This window comes from Octodon degus, unplaced genomic scaffold (assembly GCF_000260255.1).
Source record: "Octodon degus isolate 3935 unplaced genomic scaffold, OctDeg1.0 scaffold00223, whole genome shotgun sequence".
NCBI lineage: Eukaryota > Metazoa > Chordata > Mammalia > Rodentia > Octodontidae > Octodon > Octodon degus.
The window spans coordinates 3,416,392-3,426,537 of record NW_004524799.1 but is presented as its reverse complement, the minus strand read 5'-3'; the positions used below and the strand labels follow the sequence as shown (position 1 = coordinate 3,426,537).

General features: G+C 35.5%; 1 pseudogene; it reads left to right on the top strand.

Moving 5' to 3' along the window:
• The first annotated feature begins 3,213 nt into the window (after positions 1-3,213).
• On the top strand, positions 3,214-5,949 carry LOC101563620 (annotated as a pseudogene).
• Positions 5,950-10,146: the final 4,197 nt, after the last annotated feature.

Here is a 10,146-nt window from a genome sequence, read left to right as displayed (position 1 = left end):
TATTCATGTGCATATCATAGATGGGTACATCTTTTCTCTTGTTAATCTGGGTACATCTTTTCTCTTGTTAATCTGTTTGTTGTTGGTTTATTTCATAAACTCAGTTATTAAACCTCAGATCATAGAGGGAAAGTCTTTCCTACCCTATAGAATTAAATTTTTCCAACTGTGCCTATTCTAAATACACTGGTTAGTTTTGAACCTCCAGAGCCTATCAAAATGTGAGAGCTGCTCAGCCAACATGCAGTCAACTGCAGGTGCAGGAGTGAACCAAAATGAGACCAAAAATGTGCCTCCTTAGCTGAACATGGTGTACATTTCTATAATCCCAGCATTCTGGGAGTTTGAGGCAGGAAGATCACAAGTTGGAACTCAGCCTGGGCAATTTAGTGACTTGTCTCAATAAAAGAAAGTTGAACATGTAGTTCGATACTAAGGCTTTCGATTCAATCCCTAGTACTAAAAAACAGAGAGAGATGGGGGAAGGGGGAAGAAGGGAAAGAATGGGGAAGAAAGGGGAGAAACAGGAGGGGGAGGACAGAAGAGAAGATCCCCACCAAGTCAAGGTTTCATGGGGCCGGGGAGATGGCTCAGTGGAATAAGCGCTTCTCTGGCAAGCACAAGGGCTGAGTTTAATACCCGGTTCTGCAAAAAATAAATAAATAAATAAACAAACAAAAGGTTTCATGACTTAGTAAATTATTATTTAAGAACATTCTTTTTGATTATTATTGTTTTATTGTGGGAGACTTAATCACCCAGCATTATTGTAGAAAGAGATACAGTGCAAAAACCATGACCATAATAATGATATAAACTTGAAAATTTACTCAAATTATTTTTCTGAATGCATCTTCTTTGTATCTCAGTAGGTATTAATAATAAAAAGCCTAAAATTGGTAGCTGCTGTGAAGAGTAGAGGTAGGAAGAAGTAGCCATAAGTAGGAACATCTTTAAAGTGATGAGGAAAATTGAGGTTAGGGGAAGGTGTGGAATCAAGGACAAGAAGAAAATAAAAAGATAGGCAGTAGAACTGAACATAAATTGACATCTTGATAAAATATGTATTAAAGGATTTGTGATGGAAGAGTGGCAAATACTTCTCCCTGAGCACTGACGAAGGCTGATGCAGGAAGATCAGAAGTTCAGGTCTTACCTAGGTAACTTAGTGAAATCTTGTCTCAAAAAAAAAAAAAAAAAAAGTAAATTTTCTTTAAAATCCTACATTAATTCCTACCAAAAGTGATTCTTTTGCTAAAATTTTCATGTTCTATTGAGATCCTCATCCATGGCTTCAGTGTGAGTCTACCAAGCAAGCCAATCTTGAAGAAGCTCCTTTAATCTGATCCATTACCATAGTCTCACTACATAGAAAAATATGCTTCTCTTGTTGAAAACAAAAATAGATGTCTGGTTTTCTGGGTTGCTTCAGACCATTTGAACTAAGTCTCAGTCCTTGCTATATGGAATATCAGCAAATTAATATGAAGAAATAAAAAGTATTTATTTTAAAATACCATGCAAATGCTCTAGGTTGTAGCTTTTTGAAGAAAGTGGTTTGTAATCATTTATATCCTTCTTACTCCTTTTGACTTTAGGAAAACTCATAAAATATTTAGAAGGCATTAATATAGGTACTTTATTCAATAGTCAAATCAATAAAGGAAAATGGGGTTGGGAATGTAGCACAGTGTTAGAGAAATTGACTCGGAAGCATGAGGACCTGTGTTCTACTCCAAGCACTACAGAGAGGAAGAGGAAGAGGAGGAGGAGGAGGAGGAGGAGGAGGAGAAGGAGGAGGAGGAGGAGCCGGAGCAGGAGCAGGAGAAGGAACATCAAGCAAATAATAGAGCTGCCGGGCATGCTGGTATAATTCTGTGATTCTAGCACTCTGAGAAGATGAGGTAAAATGATTACAAGTTCAAGCAAGCATAGGAGAAACTCAGAATTTAGTGTGACCCTGTCTCAAAATAAAAAGGAGGAGAGATATAACTTATATAGCTCATAGCCCTTGGGTTCAATCCCTAGTGTGTGTGTGTGTGTGTGAGAGAGAGAGAGAGAGAGAGAGAGAGAGAGAGAGAGAGAGAGAGAGACTAAGAGTTATTATTAAGTAAACACTAAGTATGACTGAATTCTAAAATGGAATAAATCACAATGAAAAGCAAATAACAAATGAATAAAATATTTACAACATATATGACAGACATGAGTTTGATAGCCTTAATATGAAAAATCTAAAATAATGAGAGAGATAACAAATTACTGTAGTATAATAATGGGCAAAACACATAAATTGTTATTTTACATAAAAAGAAATATGGCCAACAGCTACACAAGATACTCAAATTCACTAGTAATAAAGAATGCAAATTAAGACTCTTGCTTCTGGCAAGATATAGCAATAGGGACTAGATTTATTCTCACATCTGAACCAATTAAATATATGAAGCAATGGTTTTTGAGAAACTGGATATCAAGCAATGAAAGACAATGATCCCTAAGAGACAGAAACAAAGGAGGTAAACTTTGCAGTTGTCCAGGTTAATGCCTGTTTAGCATTTGCAGACTGAGGAAAACAAGGGGTAACTTTGGAAAAACATGCAAAACTCTCTAAGAAGACAAATCTGAGAGCTCAGGGCATCTGAGATACTTAGAGTTCTCAGAACAGAAAACAGGAAAAGAGAAATCTACAGAGAGAGAATTCTAGAAATAAAGTCCTATAGAAGTCCTTCCTTAAATATTCAGCAGAATACTGAAAAGACCATGTATGATAGGAAACTACCCAAAGTCAAGGGAAAACCATTTGGAAGGATCAAAGTACTATACCACCAACCCCTGTACTGGGGATCAAACTCAGGACCTTGTACCTGCTAGGCAAGTACATACACCTCTGAGCTACAAAGCACTGGCTGATATTCACACCAGACATTATTTGGATTAGTTAAAAAGATCTTGCCTCCAGACAGAGGAATAATTCACTTTATGTTTACCACTGCTCCATATCTAACAAGTCATAAAATCAAGAAATGAAAGATAACCTATTTCCATCTAAGGTAGTTACATCATGGAAGGAAAAGTGTTTACTTCTTTTATATTTGAAATAATTGAAAGAGCAAACTAAAAATATAGATAATACCAAATAGGAAGGTAGATCTTCTACAAATGGGAAGGGTATCTAGAGATGAAAGAAGAGCAGAGGGAAAAGAGGGCAACATGAAGTAAAAAGAATTAAATTGTGTTATATACATGTACCAACTCCCCACAGTGAGTATAGTCATTATATACAACAAACACACACTAATTAAAAAGAAAAACATGAAGTATGTATACAAAAAATATCCAGGGCCCGAAAAAGTAAAACCCACAATTTAGGTATCTCCATTAGTTTTTCATCACTATTATGAAATACCTGGCACAGGCTGCTGATAGACTAAAGGAAGTTTATTTAGCTCACAATTGTTGAGAACCATGGTCTAAGATCAAGGAGATGGGCATTCCACTGAGGGCAATGTTGAAGGCAATGGATGGCAGTGTATCATGGTTAGAGCACATGCAGGTGAAAAAAGCTAAATCCTGAGCAGAACAAAGAAAAAGACAGTTGGAGTGAAGCTTGTTTGTTTTATAACTCTCCTCTCTAGAAATATCAAAGGAAGGGGTTGTATGAGAACTAGTGAGGGATTCATATGAAAAATACCTCTTGCCCTCAGTGACCTAAGGACCTCCCACTAGGCACTGCCTTGTAAGGTTTCCAGTGCCTCCCAACAGTGCCACCCTGGACATCAAGACTTTAAACATAATGGTCCCTCATGGGACACAAGTAATATTTAAACTATAGCAGTATACAGTCAAATATTACCAAACATGTACACAAGCAAGAAAGCCATATATGAATTGACCAGTATAAAAACAATCAAAAGAAAACAAAACAACTAGAAACTAGCACTAGAATTAGCAGAAGAGTATTGAGAGCATATTCCATCTACTCTCCAGGTTCACAAAGAATAGACAGAGAAGATACTTAAAAGGCCCCAAATTAACTTATAAAAAGTAAAACTATATATGAACAGCACACTAGATCAGGTAAAATATTAGTCATTGTAAAACAAAAGGTTAGTAAACGTAGAGACATAGCAATACAAAAAATTCAAAATGAAGTATAGAAAAAATAGTTTAAAATTTTGCTGAATTTAAGTTGATACAATATTTGGTCTGGCATAAAGTATGAAAAGACCCTTTAAAGACTTCTCCAAATACAGCTTCTCTAATAGTAATGGAACACCCAGCTCTGATAAAACAAAACAAAATAGGGGGATATAAATAAAGGACCATCTTGTAGGGAAATATATATATATATATATATATATATATATATATATATATGATAGTTAGGATAGATATACAACTACATTCTCTCAGTTCAATGAGAAGAAAGGTTTGCACTAATAGTGTTTAGAAAAGATTTCATGTCTACATCTTGTCCTCTGAATAACTACTATGAAGACAACAATATGCAATGTATTAATTATTGTAACTGTCCTACTAACCTGTTTTTGAAACTGTTTCATTGCTATTTTATCTTTTTTTTTCTTGTTAAAATGAATAAAAAATTAAAAACAAAAAACAAACAAAAAACCCCAAATGATCTATATCCAGAAATTATATGTCAACCTCCAGTTTGTTTTTTTCAAATGACATTGTACATGCATTTTGAATATGATCACTGATTTTGGATTTATTTTTGAAAGCAGTACATCATTGCAGAAATTAAATACTTGATATAATGTCAAAAAGAATACAATGGACTACTAGAACAAAAGACATATACATTTATTAACTTGCACATGCACAGAAATCACACAAAGAGTGAAACTCAAAGACGGGTCTGCTAATTAAAGCACCTGTAAGCAGGCACAGGGGCTGAGGATTAGATACCCCAGATGCCCCCGGAGCTCTCTGAGATGGCAACTGAGAGTGGGCACCTGTGCCTGTAATCCCAGCTCTTGGGAGGCTGTAGACAGGAGGATCACTATGAGTTTGATCTAGTAGTGAGATCCTGTACACCCTTTAGGCCCTTCCCTAAAATGCAAAAAAATTTTTTAAAAAATTAAAAAAAGAATAAGAAACAAAGAGAAAAGAATAATGCAATGGACTAGATCTTTAAATCTTAATCTCTTATTACTGATTTAGTAAATGTTGCTAGTTAACTAAGGAATTAAATCTAGCATTTTATTTTTGTAACTAAAAGATTAAAAGTACACTCAGGAAATCACTGGAAAATATGAACATCAATCTGAACCACAGACCAGAGGAACAGGGTCTGCTTGTCCCCAGATGGATTTAGGACTAAAGTAATTGGAGTGTGTGTTGGAATGAATGGATGGATTTAAAAAAGTATTTGGCACTATAAAAAGCCAGCATGGTTTCTTTTAAAAAGACAGAATCAGAATCAGAAATGGAAACAGACAGCACAGTGCCTATTATGGCTGTGGAGGATAATGGAGAAGCCTGTTTAGAGAGTCACTCTCAGGAGAAGGTGAGCCGCCCAGGGACACAGTTCATGAGGACAGTCATCATGAAGATCAGTAGCCCAGAACTGCTGCCTAGCGGGAAGCAAGTCCAGCATATGCTGGCTGCAATCTCAGAAGTCATATATGTTGACCTGCTAGAAGGAGACACAGAATGTCATGCTATAAAACCTTAGAGGCAGCCCAGGCACTAATGAATGTCCACACTGAGATTAAAAAGAAGTACAACTGGAAACTTGAGTTCCTTTCTGGTGATCAGAAACAGAGATACTGGCAGAAGATTCTGGTAGATAGACAAGCCAAGCTCAGTCAGCCACAAGAGAAGAAAAGAGGCACCGAGAAGTTAATCACCAAAGCTGAGAAGATTGGACTGGAAAAGACTCAACAAGCAAGTAAATACATTTGCTTTTCTGAATATGAATGAAAAGTGGGACTCACCTATGTTTCACTGTGTCCTGGATGTCGTTTGACTACAGCAGCACCATAAAGAATGTTTTGTAAGATCTACATTTAATGAAAGGAAATACTTAAGCTCCTCAGCTTGTAATTAAGACTTTTTTTATAGATGAGTCCACTGTATACCAGTTTTTCATAAAACACTTTATTTGTTGAAATTATATGTCAACCTCAAGTTTTTTTCTGATGACATTGTACACGCATTTTGAATATGATCACTGATTTTGGTTTTATTTTTGAAAGCAGTACATTGTTGCAGAAATTAAATACTTAATATGACGTCAAAAAGAACATAATGGACTAATAGAACAAAAGACATATGAACTTATTAACTTGCACATGCACAAAAATCACATAAACTGTGGAAGTTAAGGAAGGGTCAGATGGTTGAAACTTGTGTACCCTCCCCATTGGGAAAAGGGAAGTGGAGGCTATAGAAGAAGTAGAAACAGTAAATGATAGAGAAGATGAAAGAGTCTAAAGAACAGATAATGTCTTGGAACAAAGTTTGCAAGGACTCTGGGTATGATGTCAACTCTAGTTTTGCTTGCTGTAAGTTTAATGTGGGAGATATGATCTTTAGGCTGACAGAGGCACTTTAAAAAACAAAGCAATTATTTTTTTTTCATCAGTGGGGCAAGAGGCATGAAAGAAAGGTAGGACAAAGGAAGGTCAGAAAAACCTGCTGCTGCTTCTTTAAAACATTCAGTGCATCAGCCTTGTACTTTGGAGCACCATTTTCTACAGAAAATCTGAGCTTCAGGAATGGAATAGTAGCAATGCAGTATTTGAAATGGAAATACTTAAAAGTCTCATAATTAAAAAAACACAGCCTTTGCATGAAAATGTATTAAAAGTAGCAAACAAAATGACTACAAAGAAATTTCCTAGAAATAACTTTTTGAAACAAGAGAAACCAGGGATAAAGATGAAAACCTTAAAACAGAGAAGCAAGGATGGATAATTTTTCAATAAAAATGGAATGTACTTTGATCCAGATGGTATTGTAAGCTTATGCTGTGATCATCTCCTCTACTTCAAGCACATGGAATGAATAAATAAAGTATTACAAAGAGAAAGTAAAGAGTTCTAGCTGGGCTTACAGACAAGCCAAGCACCTCAGAAAATTAAAAAGGGAAATTAGGAACCAGAATGGTGAGTGGAGCTGAAACCCAGCTGACTAAATGCTAGGGCTGAAAACAAAGATGATCTAATATTTAGCAACTAATTGCAATGCGTTTAAAATCTCCTTTTAGGCAGGTGGGCAGAATGAAGACCCTCTCTGAAACTACTGCTTTCTTTTGTTTTAAATAATTTTATTTTATTTTGAAAAGTAAAAAACAAAACTAAGTACAAAAGTCAGAAACAAAGATATAAACAGGTTAACATAAAACAATATATATGTTACAGATTTTCAAAACAAGAATAACTGATTAACAATGATTGGTATATTACCTATTGTTTTCTTTAATCTTTTATTCATTTTAATGAGAAAAAAGATAAAGTAGCAATAAAGCAGTTTCAAAACAAGTTATTATGACAGTTATGATAATTAATACACTGCATACTGTTGTCTTCATGGTAGTTATTCAGAGGACAAGAGGTAGACATGATATCTTGTCTAAACAATGTTAATATAAATCTTTCTTCTCATTGAACTCAGAGAAAGTAGCTGTATATTTATCCTAATTATCTTGTATGTACAATTTTTTTCACTACAAAATGGTCCTTTATTTATATCCCTCTTTTTTGTTTCATTTTGTCAGAGGTGGATGTTCCTCTTCAGTTAGAGAAGCTGTATTTGGAGAAGTCTTTAAAGGACCTTTACATACTTGAAGTCAGTCTAAAGATTGTAGTTACTTGAATTCAGCAAAATAACCCAACACAATGCAATAGTCCATAATATTAGTGGGTTATCAGCAGAACTGGAAATTGTCAGAACTTGCTGACTTGAGCTTTTTACAGCTCATCATATTAATATGGCATTACTTTTATATCTTCTGGATGTATTTTTGTGCTGGATGGTTAAAACCAAGGTAAAGCAAGACTTATATAACTAAAACTGTAACTTCTGTATCTGACAAGGTCAGTCAAATTTCCTCAGGATTTACCCTGAAACCACGTATAGTACCTTGTAGATCTTTTGTCAGTGTCAGCTATCTGGATGAGTCATAGCCATTGCTTGAACAATTTGCTCCCTTTGAAAGCCTGAGAGAATTTTTTCTCTCTAGGAGACATTCCTTAGGCACACTATACATCTGACCTAAATAGAAAAAAAAAATACATCGCATTGTCAATCACTTTCCTCTGTGGCTCCATAATCTCATTGATCAGAAAATTTGGGACACCACTGAGTTACAAGATTTCACAGCACAGGTTCTCTTATGTCCTGAGTCCTCCCTGACCTTGAAGGGCTAGGGCCAAAATATTGGCTATCCTTGTAGCCCATCTACATCTCTAATTTTTGGTCTGTAATATTTAGTTGTTAAAGATCCAGAAGAGAAGATCAATGATACTATCACCCTGTAACAGAGACAGTAGAACTTGACGTCACTATCTGTGAAAATATCAAATACCTTAGATATAACATGGAAATGCTATTTTCCAACAAGCATGGATATTCTAAAATTTGAATCCCTATAGAATGTGAAAAAAATCAATTACACAGTTTTGCACAGAAATTTAGAAATCTAACCCTATGCAATGTTGTAGCAGGACAATCCTATGACTTTTATTCTTCTGTCTTGTTTTCTTTTATTACAGTTTTTCTACAAACATTTACTTTCAAGAGAATATAGCAATAAATGGTATGATATTAGAAGCAGTACACATTCAGAAGACCAAAATGACAGGTATTTCAAGCATGGTTTTAGTATTGCACATTTCTATTCTCAATGTTGTTGCATAGTTCACGTATATCAGCACATAGAGTTAGTCAGGATAAGAATTCTGCCCATTAACTGCTATTTTTAAAAACCTGATGGAGATTCTTAGGACCATTGCCTTAATCATCTTGTTTAAGTAAATGTATGGTTTTGCCCCTGCCATAGTTCCTAACTTTTCTCCTTGCCCTCTCTTCATTGTTTAATCCTTAAAGTCTCACTTTCCCTTTAACTGTGTTATACTTTTCAACTTTTATTTCTTCTTTTGAGTTCTTACATTAGGGAGACTATACAATATTTACACATATGGATGTGGTTTATTTTACCTATAAGTATATCTTCAAGTTGTATCCACTTATATATGAAAGCTTCGAGTTTTTCTCTTTTTTTGTATTTTAGGGAAAGGCCTGCAGGGTGTTCATGGTCTCACTCCTAGATCAGACTTATAGTGATCCACCTGTTTACAGCTTCCCAAGAGCTGAGATTACAGGTGTGTGCCACCATGCCCAGTCTCAATTGCCCTCTCACACACCAGGGGAGGAGGTTGTATGGCATGGCAGGCTTAGGGATAAAATCCCCACCCCTTGCATTTTTCTTTATAGCTGAGTAATACTCCATTGTACAAAAACACCACATCTTTTTCATCCATTCCTCAGGTGATGGACATTTTGGTTGTTTCCAAGATTTGGCTACCACAAATTGTGCTGCTATAAACATAGACAAAAATAAGAGGAGGTCCCAGTTGTTAATTTTTTCAAGTATTTCCCATGTAGTTTGATTTTTGTTCATGAACTGTTTGCCTACCCCTATACCATCAGTATTTCCTCCTACTTTCTCTTCCAGGAGATTTAATATTTCTGTTTTAATGTTTAGATCTTTAATCCATTTTGACTTTAGTTTAGTGCATGGTGACAGACCTGGCTCAAGTTTTAGTTTTCAGCATGTAGAGAGCCTGTTTTTTCAGCACCATTTGTTTTGTTTTGTTTTTATTTTTTCAGAACTGGGGATTGAACTCAGGCCCCAGCACCATTTGTTAAAGTGGCTATCTTTCTTCCAGTAAGCATATTTGGCCCCTTTATCAAAGACAAGTTGGCTGAGTGTGTTTGTAGTTGCATCTGCATCTTCTATTCTATTCCACTGATCCTCAGGTCCATGTTTTTGCCAGTAACATGCTGATTTTATCACAATAGCTTTGTAATATAATTTCAAGCCAGGAACTGTAATGCCTCCTGCCTTACCTTTGCTACCCAGGATTGCCTTTGCTATTCTAGTTTTTTTCTGGT